At 45.6% G+C, this 16,689-nt stretch overlaps 1 long non-coding RNA gene across 4 annotated transcripts in view; it reads right to left on the bottom strand.

The window, feature by feature from the left end:
• The window catches only part of LOC110204746 (uncharacterized), a 56,311-nt gene extending 46,706 nt beyond the window's left edge, over positions 1 to 9,605 (bottom strand). For all 4 annotated transcript variants that reach the window (XR_013483314.1, XR_013483316.1, XR_002323407.2 and 1 more), the window contains exon 1: positions 9,090 to 9,605. This is a non-coding gene — a long non-coding RNA (uncharacterized LOC110204746). The remainder of the gene's footprint in view (positions 1 to 9,089) is intronic.
• Between the last annotated feature and the right edge of the window lie 7,084 nt (positions 9,606 to 16,689).

The raw sequence follows: 16,689 nt of genomic DNA, 5'->3' as shown, positions 1-16,689 counted from the left end.
CAAAGAAACAACCTCCTGTGGTAAGTGGAAATCTAACTTTTTAATTTAAGTTTTTTTTTTTTCCTGCGTGTCCACTCCCTTCTCCTGCACCCTCCCTTCGGCAGTAGCATATCTAAAGCTATCAAACAATTTTGTTCATCGAAAGAACCGCAGACCTATTTTTTCTCCCTAGCGGCAAATAGAGGTTTAACTTGCGGTAATTAGGTGAGAACTAGCCTAGCATCTTACTATTATGATGCTCGTTAAGAGACGCTTCGTTTCTGCATCTGCATCTGAGAGCGCTCCCCTCCACTCTTAATCTTCTTATGGAAATGAAGGCGAGCGGCAGGGAACCCGCAGTCTTGGAGAATGTCCTTGTTAACTGGAATTTCTCAGCATTGCTAATTAGCAGAGTTTGACGACCACCAGTATTGGGGGAGAGCTCTGTTTAACGACTCGCAAACCCTTCCGAGGAAGAGCAGACTAATTTTATTTTGTAATTAAAATCTGAAAGGGGCCCTATTTGACAGTGAGGGCCAGGAGAATTTTATCTCTCGGCGAAATAATCATTGGCTTGATAACTTAATTTTCGCAGAAATGTCAGCTGGATCCTCCAAAAGTTTTAATTTAAGAGAGAGAGAGAGAAGAGAGAGAGAGAGAGAGAGAGAGAGAGAGAGAGAGAGAGAGAGAGAGAGAGAGAGAGAAAGAATGATTCGGAGAGGGAAGACAAAATATCCTGAACCTGAAAATAGATTGGGGGGTCGGAGTGAAAACTAACTTAGCCAAACCAAGTTCCACCCGCCCTTCCCCCCTCCCCCCTCCTTGAGAGTAAGGATTGTTTCACTCTTTTTATTTTTATCCCCAGCACCTAGAACAGTGCCTGGCCCTGTAGATTTTTAATAAATGTTTGTTGATTTATTGGTTTTTCCTCCCTCTACCTCATTTCCCAGTGCAGCAACTGAAAATCACTAGTAACCTAGTTCAGGACAACTGACAGAAGCAGCGGACCCTTGAATTTTTTTTTTTTTTAAGGAGGAAAAAAAAAGAACAATAATAGTATTCAGGCTAGGCCCGGGGCTATTTGGGTGGGTAGAGTTGGTTCAAATCTTTCCCCTTAATATATGAGAACTGAAAAATTACAAAAGAACCACACAGTCCTGTCTTCTTTTCCTTTCTAAAGGTGGTTTGTTACTACTGGTTTTTTGGTTGTTGTCTTTGTATGTTTTAAAATCACAACAAAGAGGTGCACTCCCATTTGGGATGTTCTAAAGTATTGCAGCATGGCCAAGAAATTGAGACAGGCTGGGACTCTGTATTTATAAAGGCAATAGAGACGAATGTCAAGACACGGTCAACTATCATTTCTTCAACTCGGAGGCACACATTCCTACCAAAAACAAGTCGTCGGCCGGCCTACGGTAGGAGAATATGTAAAGTCCCAGGCAACAACGGTCTTAGAATTTACTTTTATCGAACTTCATTTCTTTCAGACCCCAAAGAAGAATTCAGATTTTTATAGGCCACTCTGCAAAATAATTGAGGCTTCTCCCTAACGCCCCTTCCCATTAAATTTCTTCCTAACTTCTCAGATTTGGGAAGGGGAGACACAGTAATTTGAACACCCGTTACGTTGAGTGACCTGTGAACATTTTCTCACTTCCCTAAAATACTCCAGGAAAGATGGAGCTAGGAGTGTGTGTGGCTTCGCCTACTTAAAATTGCTTAATCATCTTTCCCCCCTCCCTCGCGTCTGTTCCTTAAGCATCTTGCTTTTAATTTGCAGAAGTGTCTTTGCCCACAAAACGAACAAATGCTTTCTCAGCCTAGACCCAATTTCACTCAATCATTTCCCTCAAGAGCTCTAAGGACCCTTGAAGACTTGCATTCTCGCTCTGCATTCTCCCGCCCGCCTTCCTTTTCTCTCTTTTATCTTAATTCTCTCTGAAGAAATAAAAACGTTTTAAAAAAAAAAAAGACCCGGAGTGCCAAAAGACAAATATATTGAGGCCCTTTGGGCTGCCATTTCAGATTGTAGGTAAATTCGGGTTCTCTCGTGTGTTGGTGCACCGAAATCCCAACGTGAAGAGAGGTACCACCGAGGTATACGCGTCTATATCTGCACGTACTGCAGACATTGCAAACATTCCCACGCCCAGTACACACACACCCCTACATTATCACCCCTCAACCTTCCTACTCCTGTTCCCACTCCAGAACCTGTCAGCAGTTTCAGTGGAAAGACTTTGTCCCCACTCCATCACACCAGCTGATGTCCGTGGAAACGAGTTTGCTTATTAAAAAGCAAGCGGGTAATTGTTTTTTTAATAGCGACTTCCCCTGAGGGGCCCAAATGAAATATACAAGGGAGTTGCCTCTAATGGGTTTTCCACTTTCCTGGAATGTCTTATTCCCGAGGTTGGCGACTCAGATCATCACCTACCCCCCTCCAGGAAATGGGGGTGGTGGGGGGACCAGGGAGAAGAAAGGAAAAGCAGAGGATCCCTTATCTTTCCTACCCCACCCTGAAGCTTTTATGGAATGGCCTTCAAGCACCTGTCGGAGTCCACTTCGAGAAGACCACGGGTGCGGTGTACTAGAGAGGCCTGGTGAATTGTCGGCTGTCTAGAATGTATTCGTGCCCTGGTTTCCCTGAGGGGACTATAATTATTTCCAATTCTCTACTCCAGGCTCTTTTTCCAATAGCAGGGAGGGAGCGAAGAGAGCTTGGAAGGCAAGAAAGTAGCATTGCTATCCTCTCCAAAAGCTCATGTGGGCAGCAATGATAGCCCACAACAGGGAAAGCCAGGGCTTTCCTGGGACTCCTGGAGACTGATTCTTTATTTTCTCTTTTCCCCTTCTCCGTGCTTCTCTCCAAGTAGAGTTCTCTGTCTCTTGGTCTCTGGGCAGGTTTCATTACACAGCAATCTCACTCATTTCTTAAACACCTTTGGTGCTGGAAAGAACTAAAGACAGTCTGTATTTTCCTCAACTTCTGCCAGCCACCCTTGGGAGGGTGAAGGAGTCATGCTTAAGGTTGGGGAAAGCTGGGGCAGGATTCAGGAAAAACAACGGCCTAGAAAATCTCTGCCCTTGCTGAACACAGAAGATTCTAGTTTGGGGTTGGAGGGTAGGGGGCTTGAGGAGGTTGTAGGCAACCCAAAGAAAGGAAGAGAAAAACCAGGCTTTCCTTCTTTTAATGGACAGGGAAGAGAAAAAAACCATAATACTGAAGGAGGAAGAAAAAGCCAGGATTAAAGCAGCAGCCCCCCAACCTTTGAACATCTGTCTCAAAGATCCACTAGAACTGCCTCCAACAAAGGCTCTCTCCTCCAGTGGGAGCAAGCCAGGCTTGGCCATCGACAGCCTCACACCTCCCCCCAAAACTCTCCACATCCTTGGAGTAATGTAGGGGTGGGGAGCAAGATCTAAGCTCTGACGCCTAGCATCTAGAAAAGGTTTTCTTCCCCTCACTTCTCCACCTCCAGCATCCCTTCAGAGCAAAGACTAACACTTCTGTAGTGGGAGTTTATGTAGCAAAATAATCCACAGAGGCGGGGCCCCACTGGATCAACCCATCCTCTCCCCAGCTTCAAAATGAAGCTCATTGACATGATAGATTATAATGAGTACTTCAGAAACTATGTTGATCTTTAGTGACAATCTGAACTCTTGGTCCACAGATTATTGACAGGAGCTCTGTGGGCTCATGAGTGGCCAGCAGAATAGACAGTTTCAACACTCAAGCCACCTTCAGATGGGCTGGATTGTAGTTGAGGAAGTCCAATCCAGTCTGAGCTCCTTGAGAAACCCAGCTCTCTCTCATCCACACCAGTTTTGAGAAGGCCAAGCTGTGGGCATCACTAGTGGCTGCACTTCTCCCCCTTTCCCCTTTCTTCTTCCTTCTTCCTCCCACTCCAGCCTAAGCCAGCTTTTGCCAGCAAGGCCCCAAGATGAGGCCTCCATCTGAGGCAGTAAACTTGGCTAGAAGTTCTCTACTCCAGCACTGGATTGGGATTTTTTTTTGATAAGGTGGATTGTGTTTTGTTTTGTTTTGTTTTTTTAAAGAAAGAGAAAATAGAATGGATGGTATGAGACCCTCACCATTCTCCTTGTTGTCCTCCATTACCATTAACAACATTCTCAATCACTATCCCAACCACCAGCCAATATTTGGAGAATAGCCTCCACAGTAGAAGGTGGGTTTGAGGCTAAGCCTCCAGAGGGATTATAGGTCATGGGGGGAAAAAAATCTATTTCTCTGTTTGGAGAGGGTATTGTTAGGGTCACTTTTTTTTTCCTTTTAGGCAATTGGGGTTAAATGACTTGCCCAGGGTCACACAGCTAGTAAGTGCCGCCTAGCTGCCCCTGTGTTAGGGTCACTTTCAAGAAACAGTGGCCCAAGATAAGATACCAGCTGACTCCCATTCTTTTGCAGGTGCTTTTGCCAGCTTAAAGGAAGGGGATGGGGGATGTAAGGAAGGAGGACAGATGGACTGGAAGGAAGGCTGCCTAGATGAAGGAAGCACACTGAGAAGACCCTGCTACCATCAAGGTCAAAGGGGGCTGGGGCATGGAGAATACTACCCTTAGAGACCTTCAGTGACTGAATGGATCAGTGCATGAATTAGGAGAAAATGCAAGCCTGAAAGTGCAGGAGTCCCCAGTAGCCTCAAAAAGAGATGAGTTGAGTGGAGGAAAGTAGAGAGGAGGAAAAAAAAAGGTGGGGGGAGAAATGAGGGGAGAAAAGTGGGAAGAAGACTTCTCCAGCCCAACTGATCTTCTGGTTAGGGGGTACTTTGAAGTCTGGAGAATTAAGAAATGTTTAGAAACTGACATTTTTAATTGATTTAATGGGGATTTCTCTTAGCTACTGAAGGACAAACTACTTTTCTCAAGGAGGAATTTGAAAAGAAAGAAAGATAGAAACAAGTAGCAGCCTAGGGTGGTTGTAAAGAAAGCACTTGTCAAAATGCTAGAGAAAGGGGTGCTATTTTAAAGCAAAGAGACCAACAGGTACCTCTGAAAATGTACCTACTCTGAAGTCTCACCATGGCTTCCCATCCGTGAGAACCTCCACTTTATTAAGATTCTGGGCAGGGGTGTTTGTAAGTGTCAATTGGGAGTAAAGAGTGAAGAAGTTTCTCTTCTAAACTCTGTCTTTATTTCTGACTCTTTCTCACCTAGTTCCTATCCACTGGGCCTTTCCTTCTTTTTTCCTTCCCTCAGGACAAGAAACAAGTACATTTCCTGGATATCTTTGTCACCTGCTACCTATAGCTTCCCCAAGGTCCACAAACCCTTTTGAAGTCTTTCTGAGAAATGTTCTCGATTAGTGAGCCAAGAGGCCTTCCAGTTCATTACTAAGTTACACATTTGATTCTGGTCCCCTTTCCCCTTTATCTCTTCTCTCCTCTCTTTTCCTTTTCTTCTCACCTTTCACTTTTAGCTTTTCCTTTTCCCCTTCTATCTTCCCTTTCTCCCTCTTTCATGATTCAAAGCAGCAGAGCAGGAGAATAGGGCAACAGCACACATAGGGACAGAATGGAGCTGCTTGGGCTTTGGGAATGCAGTTGGGTTGTCCTTTAGAACAGAATTATTTGGCATTGAGTCATTACTCAGCCCTAAACTTCAATCAAGGTTTTCAAGCACCAAATTCCAATTCCAAAACAAGTTTACAGGTTTTCTTTTTTTAAGTGAGAGAATCCAGGAGAGAGGGATCTCGTGTAAAATCAACTATATCTAAAAATACCTGTACCTTCCTCACTTCCACCCAAACTGGGGTCATGGAAAATGATCAATTTTGTCAGGCTCAGGAAGAAAGTTTACTCCTTTTAGAGAAAATGATTTTGGAAAGAAAAAAAGTGAAAAGCCTACATCTCCTCTTATTCTAAGTTTAAGAGAGAACCTGAAGGCTGTTTCAGAATGCCCACACCCTAACCAGTGTGAAATGGAAGCAACACCACCAATAGCGGTCATTAAAGACAGTTTCCTGGTAATTAAAAAACCAACCAAACAAACAAACAAAAACCCGCATGAAAAAATCCTGAGGGGTTTGCCATAATCTACAGAGTCTTTCTGAGAGATGTTGCAGTGAGTTTTGCCTGAGGTCTTATCCAGGCAGCAGCCAGGTGAGTTGTTTGGGAAAGCTTTTTTCAAAATGTCCCTTTCCTTCCTCCTTCCTACTCTCTTTCCAGACGGTGGTTTGGAATGCGGGTGCATTAAAACCATAGAGTGAAAGGAAAGTGGTCTTTGGCTATAGAAGAGCACGAGAGAGACGAGAAGACCAAGGGGCGAGTGAGATCTAGGGGACCCAGGGTTCGAAAAAGTGTTGCCTTTGGCTCCAGAGGGCGGAGGAAAACGAGGGAGGGTGCAGATCGGTCCTCTCCCTTTTAATTGCTTTCGGGAAACAATGGGGAGGACTACACTGGACAATGGTGATTCCTATCTGTCATATGTGCGCCGAAAGACTCCAAGAGTACTCTGGGCCCTGCCACTGAAGGGTCACCACCCTTGTGGGTCAAGTCTTCCTGCTCTTTCAGTCTCCAAGACGTTGACATTAGAAGGAAAAGTCCTTTTTAAAGGTTTTATTGTACCAGCAGAGTATCGGTCCTCCTTTCCCCTGCTTTTCCTCGAGTTTCTAAACCACCGACTTCTCTTTCACACCTGCACCCCACAATCCAATCTTTTGGGGTGAGAAGACAAGGAATTGGGCTCTGTCATTCTTCCTCTATTTTTACAAGGACAGCAACATTTCCCTCCTTTCGATTCTCCTCCCACTTTTTGGAGAGAGGACTGGGGTTGTGAGGAAAAGGCTCCCAAGAGTTTCCAGTAAACGGAAAGCAGGTTCCAAGCAGCCCCTCTCCACCCCCCCACCCCGACGCAGTTCCCCTCGTGTCCAAAAGGGGGCGCCCGCAACAAGCGCGCTAAGAAAGGACAGTCGGAGTCGTGAGCCACAGCCCAAGGAGAGACGATCTCTCCCTTGCAGGGTCTTTCCAAAGCGAGGGTTCTAGACTTTATGAATCAGAAAGATTAAATACATTTTTTTTTAGTAGAGGGAAAGTATCTGTCTTAGCCAACTACGAACACGTCGAGCTTTCATGACTTTATGTTTGCCCCCAAAAGCCTGAGTACCATTAGGAGAGCAGGTGGTGCGCCTTGGGTGCCCGTCCGCACATCCCCGGCTAAGCGTTCGAAAACTGAGTTTTCAGGCGGCGTTTTAGAGAGCCAGTCCCTACCGATCCCTCGTCCAAGTTTGGAATCCTTTCAGACGGCCCTTCCTCATAAGTAATTAGAGCCTCAAGTAACTAGCACGCACGCCGGTTGTAGGGTATGACTTGGAACCCCGGGTTCAGGAGTCTTATTTTCTGTGCTACCTTCATTCGACAGCATCTCCTCCTCCAAGGCAGTGCAGGGCAGACAGTCCTTACCCCCAGGCTGGAAACCCCCACTTCATAAGCAGAGGAGGGAAGTCACAACGAAATAGAAATGGTACCCCCCCTTTTCCCTCAACTTAAAAAAAACCCCACACACAACCCACCAACCTACGTTCACCTGTATTTAAATCGCACGTCTTTAATTACAGCAGTTGGGGATGTATGAGGCTGAAATGAAATTAGCAGTCATTACCAGTCCTTTAACTCCGTGGTGCTTTTGATCAGCACGAAATTAGCTTTCGAGTCCTAACAAAGGCGCTATAGCAAGCAGTGGGCTGTAAATAAGACAGCTCGACCTGCCCTCAACACCTTTTCTCTTGTCAATCACAGCTCTATCATTCAGCCCAAGATTAACCTTTATCTACCAAATTCTTAAAGGGGGGGGTGCTCCTTCTCGTACCACGTTGCTCCCTAACAGAGACTAAAATGAGCCCCCCTCGTTAAATTGTATTATAATGAGTTGGTGTCAACATCTGCAATTTCCCAATCATTCCCTCTCCCCCCCTCACCCCCTACTCGCGCCCCAGAGTATCAGAGAAGCAGAAGAAAGCTCAGGTAGGCAAAACAATCCTTTATAGCGCCCTCAGAGAAGGAAAATGACATGTGTTAGTCGGTTTTGGAGAGGCAATTTTAGGTGGGAGCATTCCTGATTTTAGAAAATGATTTTGGGGAAATGACTAATTTGCTTCCCGGAAGGAACGAAGATAGGAAGGGGGTGGGGGAGGAAGATTCCCTAGCTGACAGCCACTGGGTCTTCAGTAGTACGGAAAGTAAAACATACGTTCAGGTTACCGTTAGGAGGCACCAGAGAGTAAGCCCTTCGTTCCCCGTCTCCAAGGGACAAGAATTCTGTCCAGTTTCTGGCTTGGACATGTCACAAGCACTTACTTGTACGTTCTCCCAAGTGACATTTTGCCCTCACCCACTTTTCGGGCATTTCATAAAGTTCACTGATTCTCCCAGCCCTATATGCCCCATCCTATCCCCTAATTAAAAAAAAAAGAAAAAAGAAAAGAAAAGAAAAGAAAAAAAGCAGAGCACCAGGTAGGCTTCATAGTTTGACTGCGGCCCGCTCTCCCCTTTTTAATAACCAGCATTGCGCGGGAGAGGCTCTGTGGAAAGGCAAGCTGCCAAGCAAACCCTACAAGGGCAGAAGTCTAGATTTCAAAGTCCTGGGTTCCTCTCTGGTGCTTCCCGGATCTGGTTTCTTACTTTTATAAGGGAAACACACACCACCACCACCACCAACCACCCCACTAACAACCTATGACCTTACAAGGCAGATGATTGTGTTCAACAACGAAACTGTTTGGAGGAAAATAACAAGATACCATTTTCATTTCAGCACTTATTTAAAGACAACGAAATGAGCAAACAATTGCAAAAGTTAACGCTTCCAGATTTCGATCACCCTGGGTGAAGAGATTGCCACACAAGGTGGGTTTCCAGATCTTTGTAAAGGTCAAAAAAAGAAAAGGAAAAAAAAGGAGGAGGGGATTAAGGGAAAAAGTGAGGGAGGGAGGTGGAAAAGGGGAGGGAGAGGAGAGAAGAGAGGAGAGGAGAGGAGAGGAGAGGAGAGGAGAGGAGAGGAGAGGAGATGAGAAGAGAGAGGACAGGAGAAAAGATGAGAAGAGAAAGCTCGTAGTCAATGTCAAAGTTGGTTTGCAAGCTACTTACATGTCCATGCCAGATCAGGGTGTTGTCTTCTAGCGGTTTGATTGGCAGGTAAAAAAGCGAAAGGAGGCGAGGGCTCCCGGAGCCTCCTGTCAGTTCCTGCTTGCTTACTTCTCACCGGACAACGCGAGTTGAAGGAGCTCCGCGTTTCCCCTCTCTCTGTCCTCGTCCTCGTCCTTGTCCTCGTCCTCGTCCTCGTCCTCCTCCTCCTCCTCGTCCTCCTCCTCGTCCTCCTCCTCCTCCTCCTCCTCCTCCTCCTCCTCCTCCTCCTCCTCCTCCTCCTTTTCCATCCAGGACACGGTGAATCCAGTTCGGCTTTTCTTCCCCCCAGTGGATCCGTCAGCCTCCTTCCTCCTCCACCCGCCTCGCCTGCCAGAAGCCTCCAAGTCCTAGCCTAGCTTTGCCACTGCGAGCCCCTGCAACAAGAAAGATCGTTTATGGCTTAAAACCCCAAATGCCTGATTTTTTTTAAAAGAGAGAGAAAGAGAGGGAGAGAGAGGGGGAGAGAGAGAGTGGAGAGTGAAGAAAGGATGAGGGAGAGGGAGAGGGGAGAGAGAAGAACGCACCCAGAGAACAACAAAAAAGTCAGTTAGCCCAACAGTGCTCTATCCCCCCACCGTACAGAAGAATAAAAAAAAAGCTTTATGTTTTTTCAGTGGGTATTCAAAGATAATTTGATGCCATTGTTTCTGCTACAGATGGTTCTTTTAAATACAATAACACGCCTCTTTGTGCGGACTACCCACAATAAAAATCGAAAGCGGTCCCCTGAATAACCATTTTGTTCTCTCTTGTATGAGGCCAACAAAAGACGCCGTGAGGTAATGGGTTCTGTTTATTGAAGCCATAGAATAGGGGTTTGATAAGGATTTTTTTTTAAAGCAGAAGACCTTGCAAGGTCGAACTGATTCTTCATATTTTCCTTTTTAATTTTTTTTTATTAAACTATCTGCTCATGGATTATTTTCCTGTGCAGCTGCAGGTTTCCTCCTCCATTCCTAATCGGCCTAAACATCTGTCTTTTGTAATGGGGCTTTATTTTGCTGCTTTTGGAAGATCTGCAAGAGGATCAATAGTAAGGCCACCTTAGTCAAGCCTCAGTTTCCTCCAGAGACTGAAAAGGGCAGAGCGATGAGGCTATTTTGAGCTCCTTAGGTTGGGGGTGGAGGAGCACTGGAGTGGAAGAGAAAGGGGGGTGGCCAAGAAGAGACACCGGCATCACCCTCTCCCCCAGCAAAAAAAAAAAAAAACCAGTGGGTGGAGGAAAAAGTGACTATTGTCCGCTCCACCCTCCCCTCGCTGTCCAAGCAGAAAGAAGGAAGCGCTGACTGTAGACACATAGATCAGAAACGATGGATGACAGCCAGGGGAGACTAGCCCACACCCCTTCGTACCATTCCCTCCACCCCCTCCCCTGGACTAGGCACTAGGCATGCTCTTCTGCGCTCCTAAAGGGCTCCGCTCTTTCCATCCCCCCAGACTGGGCTCTCAAGCACCTTGATCAAGAAGGACAGTGAACCTGTAAAAAGGGGTGGGGAATAAGCCTGGGCAACCCACAAGTTGACATCCCAGAAGCCCATTGTCCCAGGGGGATCCTGGTGGATCTATAAAGGCTCTTTGCTCCTACCCTGGCGACTTGGGCACTTTGCACTCCTCCACGGTCTCCGGTCATCTGTTTAGTTTGCTAGTACCAACTCCTTGCCAGTTTGAAGCTACCACTCTTCCCCATGCCCGGCGGGGCCCTTGTATTGGCCCCACCTGGGTGGGCCTGCTGCTGCCTCCTAGTTCGGCTGCTTTTAGATGGGGGCCCTGCCTGTCACTCGGGCCCTAAATTTGGATGCTGGTGAGGTCTGTATCCCTTTCGACGACCTTCACGTCCCCCTCCCTGTACCCTCCTCCCCACCCTTTGCGAAGGAGGAGACAAAGAGGGCTCGGCAGGGAAGTTGTTAGACCCTGTGTTTGTCTACCTTTCTATAGGAATGGATGGTATGTATTCCGGCCTCTCTGGAGCCGGGATTGACAGTAATCCTGCTCTGTGACTTCTCTGCCCTTTGTGCGCTCCGAAATAGGGGCTCACCTGGAGTCCGGCAACGCTCTGAGATAATGGCTTTAATCTAAAAAAATACCTCTTCCTTAAGCGCCCCTTTCCCCACCTCTGCTTTTCTGTGTCTGTCTCTTTCCCTCTATTCCTGTCTTCTGCCTCTACTTCCCTCTTCTGTCTTTTTTTTTTAATCATCCTCTCCTGTCTCTCTCTCTCTTTCCATATTGGTCTTTTTCTGTCCCGGTTTCCTTCTCTCCGTCTAAGTCTCTCCTTGTCTCTGTTTACGTCTCCGCCCTCCTCTCTGCCTCTATTTCTCTCTGTGTGACATCATCCTTCTCTGTCTCTCTCTCCCCCGTCCATCCATCTCTCAGTCCCTTTCTCCCTCTTTTCTCATTCCTCTACAAAACAAAAGACACCCGGACCAAGCCCATCTTCGCTTCCACTTTTCCTTTCGGAAACGCACACGCCATTGGTTCACAACTAGTCTGAAGTCATCTAATGAGGGATTAGTGGGAAGTATTATTTACACTCCAATTAAGGTCTTGAGTTGGAAATTCCCGAAGACAAAGATAAACTACACAACGTAAAACTAAAAGTATTTTCACCTGATTGGTTCCTCAAGACCCCATTTTCCTTTACAGAAAGAAGTCCGGAATACCTCTTTGCAGAGTCCGAAAACCAGGGCTCAGACCCCACCCCGACTTCTGATCAACTCCCATGCGCCCCAGGAGAGCTCTGCCTCTACATCAAGGCAAGGAGGTATAAGCAGCTCCCTCTGAATGGGGGGCAGATTTCAGACCGCCCTTCGACGGCTCAGTCAGGACTTCGGTAGGGTGCACGGAGGGCACAACGGCCGGAAGCTTGGCTGAGCAGGACGAGGGGTGGGCATCCTTGCTCACAGGTCAAACATTCTTGCTATGGACGCAGTTCCTTTTTTACGTTTTAAGTCGGGGGTGGGGTGGAGAAAAAGTAAAGGAGTACGTCTACTAAACTTTGTAACCACAACAGAAGGCCCCAAGTGGGGTCAGAGAGGTCGTTGCTTTCAAGTTTCTCGGGGAATTGGCTCGGCTTTATTCGATGCCAGAAGTCACAAAGAAGGTCTGAATTTGACAAAAGCGCCCCACCCTTTCTCACAATCCTACCGACCACTTACGTATGTCCACATAGGAAAAAATGTCCCGTTTTAGGTTGTGCCGGGGCCTCTCTAGGGTTAGGAGCAGAGCCAGCTCATAAGGGTGATTAGCAGATTTCATAAGGTCAAACACATCGGATTCACCTGATCCTCTTGACTCCACTCCTCCATTCATTTATCTATCGCTTCATAAAGGCACTCAAGTCTGGGCCTCGCGGGTGCCTTGAAAAGTCGGGGAAAGACCAAGAAAGGAGTTCCTAGGCTAAGAAATCTTTGGGAACTCTGGATGAACGGGAATAGCACCCCCTTCCATAGGGGGAAAGTGAGAGAAACTATCTGGCCTGTTCTATGAACGCCAAAGGGCCACCAACTGCCCCAGAGAGGAGTGGGAGGCGGAGCCAGTTGGCGGGCTGCTTTTGAAAACAATCCAGTTGTGTACACGTGAAAGGATCTGGGCCAGATTCCCGGGTCTTGGTCCCAGCCAGGAGGAAAACGCCATCGGACAGTGTCAAGCGCTGAGGTAGAGGTGAGTTCCCTAACCGGAACTGTCATTCCTAGACTTTATTCTGGGACAAAACGTTCGTTGCCTGAGGGAAAATCAGGAGGCCTTACAAGTTGACAGCAGGGTGAAGGGCTGATTTAATATTCTCCACTCTCCTCTCCCCACACCCCATCCAAATGATACGGTGAGCTCTGGATAGTCAGAATCATATTTTGAAGGGCTTTTTCCTCTCACTTTTTCCGCTCCAAGGTTGGTGACTTCCTGGCCTCTCTCTTATTTTGGCTCTATCAGTTAGGGATCATTCCCCCAGAAAGTTTGAACACATAAAAAAATTCAAACAGAGGGATAAGCGTCTATTGAGGGTACATGAAAGGATGTCAGGAACTGATTCGGACTTGACCGGGACTGATAGGGACTGAGTCAGCTTTTGGAACACACGAGATAAGGTATGTAAAGTGCTACTTGAGTGCTAACTGCTACGGCTGCTAATGTTATTACATCACTTCCCCTGCTGTGGGATTCTGCTTTGCTGTAGCTTCAGGAAATCAGTCATCAAAGGTCAGTGTTCTGCAGTGGGAGGGAAGGGGTTAGGAATAAACATTGTAGTTGGAATCGGAGGCCTTGGGTTCAGATTCCAGTTCTCCCACTCACTACCAATGTAACCTTCCGGAAGTCACTTCCATCATCTAGGCCTTATCCTTACCTATAACTCAGTAGCAGTTCTATTTTGCAGTTAGCCTGGGAAAGCAGTACTACATCAGGGGAGAAGGACTTCATGGGCAGGCAAGGTTGGACCAGAATATACCCCAACCTGAGAATGGAAGACTGTAGATGTCTGTGTGTATATTACCGATGTTAGAATTCCCTTTCCTAGCCATAGAGCATTAAGAAGCCAGAAGACTTTAGCCAAAAAGGTGGGGGATTTGGAGTTGGTAGAGGGCTGGGTTCCAGTCTAGTCTGCTACTTATGCAATTATAGGTTAAATGATCATCTCTGAGCTTCATTTTTCTCATCTGTAAACTGGGCACATTAATTCTTCTAATACCCACTGACTCCCAGGGCTTATTGTGATGCTTAAATGAGACAATATTTGGAAAGGGCTCATTATATAAATGTCTGCTATTGTGACCAAAGTCCATCATTCCTGTTTGTTTATTCCCTCTCCCTTGGGACAGCCAGCCTGTTGAATGCAAGGTTTAAAAGAAGGTGGGGGGGAGACTGGAAATAGGGCTTCACTTGATTTACCAATGCACCTTTTGACTTAGGCAGGCAGCTAGAAGCCAGGCTGGGCAATTCAGGGGGCTGGTTGGGAGAGAAAGATTGCATTCATGTTCAGAGTACCTTAAGGAATATGAACTGAAGAGATCCCTTCCTGTACCATGTGGCAGTCCCCTACAAGACTCCCTCATCTGGTCGATGACTTTTTTTTTCCTGGTCCATGACTTTCTGTCACTGCTCTCCATCCCTACTCCCATCTTCCACTTGTCTCCTGACTTCAAGTCATTAATCAGTATTTCTAGGTCTTAGAATATTTGAGCTTGAATTCCATTTCACTCTGCCGGTTATTTCCTGAGTGACCCCAGACAAGCAATGTCTCTCTGGGCCACCATTTCTTTCCCTATAAAATTCAAGCAGTAGGGGTGGAGAGCTAGAGAATTTCTAAAGACTCCTCCAGTTGTGGGTATTATGAAATAACACAAAGACATCTGTAAATAGCCCCATTTGAAGAGCTAATGGCAGTAAAATAGAAAGCTGGGCCTGGGATCTAAGTTCAAATTTGACCTCAGACACCTATTAAGCTGTTTGACCCTGGGTAAGTCACTCAACCTTCATTTGCCTCAGTTACTACATTTGTAAAATAGGGAAAATAATAGCACCTACCTCCCAGAGTTGCTGCGAAGATCAAATAAAAAAATAATTGTAAAGTGTTTAGCACAGTGCCTGGCACATAGTAAGCACTATAGAAATGTTGGCTATTATTATTAGCATCCTATTTGTCAGGGAATAATATGGATTAGGCAAAATCAAAGTATTCATGGTTAGAGGCTGTTCTGCCTTGCCCTCAAGGCACTTACCTGGATCGGCAGGTGCCACCTCTATGGGTTTGAGCCTGCTGGTAGAAGGGAGAAGGTGGCTGACTCTATATTTACTTAGGCTTCCCTGGAATTCTCTTCATAATCTGAATGGTTTATTATTGTTTAAAAAGAGCCTTGAAGAAGTCCAAAAGTCCTAGCAGGTTAAAGTAGGGCAACATTCCTTGGGGGTGGGGGTGGAGGTGGGAAATAGATAGCCCTGAAGAAACAGGCCTGCGAGGGTTTCAAAGAGTTCTGGCACATTGGAAAACATCAAGGTAGGTTGGATGTTGGGACCATCTATCTGGCCCCCACAGGCCAGAAGAAGCAGGAGATAATTTGAATGTCCTGGAGAACTCCAAAAGGAAAAATCAAGGGAGTCCCCCACGGATGTGTTGTATAGAAATAATGTTTTCTTTGTAGGGAAAATGCATAACAGACTCTCCTACCCTCTCTCTTCTCTAGATACAGGGCATCACATTCACAATAGCAGATAGCTCCTTATCCTTCCTCTTTCCTCCTCCTTTACCTGGCCCTTGTCATTCTGAAATACATTTCCCATTCCCAATCTGCTTCTTTCTAATATTGGAACCCATTCCATACATCCATACAGAAGGGAGATGATGACTAATATGGGGGGTAGGGGAAAGGGGTAGAAACCATGGAATTAGTTTTCCTTGTTTTCACTCTGGCATATTTACCTCCCTTCCTTCATCAAGTTTGTCTGGCACAAACTACAAAATAAAACAAATATTTTTTGGAGAGAGAGCAGCTGGTATCTAAGGAGCAAAAGTGCTTCATATGTATGACTGGATAGATTCCTCAAAATAACTAGGTAAGGTAGGTAATGTAGGTGTTTCCATTTTACAGATGGGAAGCCTGAGTAAGTCAAGGGAGACATTCAGGTGACAAGGCCCACATCCAAGGCTGAACCAATATCTCTCCTAACTCCAGGCCCAGCGGGCTTTCTTTTATTAAATCCAACTTGTGGGCACCATGGGTAACTTCAGTCAATTAAATTCACAAAGTAATTTTTAAACATCTATGATATTAAAGCTATGGAGCTAGATGATAGGGTTATAAAGATAAAAAACCACCTAGTTCTTGCATTCAAAGGGCTTATAATTTTCTGGACATAATATCTCCTTTACCCTCCAAAGTCCAAAGAAATCTTGTATTACAGTATGCGGTACATAAAACAACAGCAAAGACCCCACAACATATTTGAGAATTCAACCAATAAGCTGTACTGGAACCAGGGGAGGGGCAGAACAGTTGCCCATAATCATATGATGCTAATCCATAAAAAGTTATGAACATTCTAAGTAGATGTCACATACCAAAGATCAGTGACCTAAAAACTATCTGACATGGAATATTTTCAAATTTTATCTGTCTGTCTATCTATCTATCTATCTATCTATCTATCTATCTATCTATCTATCTATCTATGTGTGTGTGTATGCAGTGTATATATATGCATATTTGCACACACAGTGTATACATACACATGCATGCATATACACACATATGCACTTGTGTATGTGCATATATACATTTATATGAAATTAAAATATTGTGAGAACAAGACAAAGTCCATGTCATCCTGCTTGCTACTGTACTCATCCCAAGCTTTCAGCAAGTGTACAAAAGATGAGCTTACATCCAAATTCTCTTACTCAATTAAAAAAAAATCAGTCATTTTATTCATTTGTACAATGGTATGAAGGACATTTAATATAAAAGAACAGTAGCGAGGAGAGCTACTCATTTTCTGACCATTTCTATCCAGATTCCATCAAAAAAGATGAGAACATGATAACTGATAATAATAAGATGATAGCTTGCATTTATAG

The sequence above is a fragment of the Phascolarctos cinereus genome, unplaced genomic scaffold, assembly GCF_003287225.1.
Source record: "Phascolarctos cinereus isolate Bilbo 61053 unplaced genomic scaffold, phaCin_HiC Scaffold_7;HRSCAF=346, whole genome shotgun sequence".
Classification (NCBI taxonomy): Eukaryota; Metazoa; Chordata; class Mammalia; order Diprotodontia; family Phascolarctidae; genus Phascolarctos; species Phascolarctos cinereus.
Note: the sequence above shows the minus strand (reverse complement) of the source record. Positions and strands in the feature narration are given on the sequence as shown.